Source organism: Balaenoptera acutorostrata, chromosome 6 (genome assembly GCF_949987535.1).
Source record: "Balaenoptera acutorostrata chromosome 6, mBalAcu1.1, whole genome shotgun sequence".
In the NCBI taxonomy this organism is placed as follows: domain Eukaryota; kingdom Metazoa; phylum Chordata; class Mammalia; order Artiodactyla; family Balaenopteridae; genus Balaenoptera; species Balaenoptera acutorostrata.
In genome coordinates, this window is record NC_080069.1 from 29,569,877 (window position 1) to 29,570,877 (window position 1,001).

The following is a 1,001-nucleotide window of genomic DNA, read 5'->3' on the forward strand; positions in this document are numbered from 1 at the left end:
ATGCTAATGTTTACATGGGTCTCAATCACTTTAGTTGAAACACTGAAAGCTTAACCTTTTAGTGGATAGAAGCCTCAGCTAAGTAGAATATTAAGTAAAGTTATCATTCTACTACAAAACACTTTAATTGGGAAAGAATCATGTAAATAAGATAGACAATATTTTCCTACTTTGGGCTATAGATTAATTGATCAAAACTAAATTGGCTAAAATGTGAAAGAGCTGAAAATAAGTATTTCTATCATTGGTTTTCCACACACCAGTAATTTTTGCATACATGGGCTGGCTCTCTTTGTCTATTAATCATAACTTTTTTCCGAAATCTCTTTTTGTAATTTTTATAAAGCATGGGGCCATGTCCTTTTTAGCATTTTTGTTTATTTTTCAGATTTTTTTCTTGCTTGTGGGGCAATCTCTTAGTGAAATTAAAAGTTTTCTCATATGCTGTAAGTGAAATGTCCAAAGATAAAGGTGGTTGCAAATAGGAAAGTCCCCAACCATTAGTTATCATATATTGTGAACCCAAGAAGATATTATAATTTTTATTAAATTTTAAATACAGATGTTTGCTTTTACCTTGATACTTAAAAAATTTAACTTCAACCAACCTCTGAATTTGAAGATTATATAAAATATTTGTCAGCCAAACATCTTGCCAGCCACTAATAATGTTACTCAAAACATACGAGAGTTTTTTTTTTAATGTGAACACATACTTAAATAGGGAAAGTAAGCATAAATCAATTTATGTTTTATACTTATGAAAATGAATTTTAAGGTTTCAAAAAGTAAGATAACTGATCCATGTTCTTAAGGATAAAGTTTATACAATTATAGGATGTGGAAGTAATAGTTACAAAAGCCAACATTTATTGAACATTTACTCTGTGGTAAGCATACAAATTGTCTCATTTAATCCTTATAATAATCTGGAAGGTAAATACTATTAATATCCTCATTGTACAGATGATAGAAAGCAAGTTTTTAAAAGTTTAAGTAAT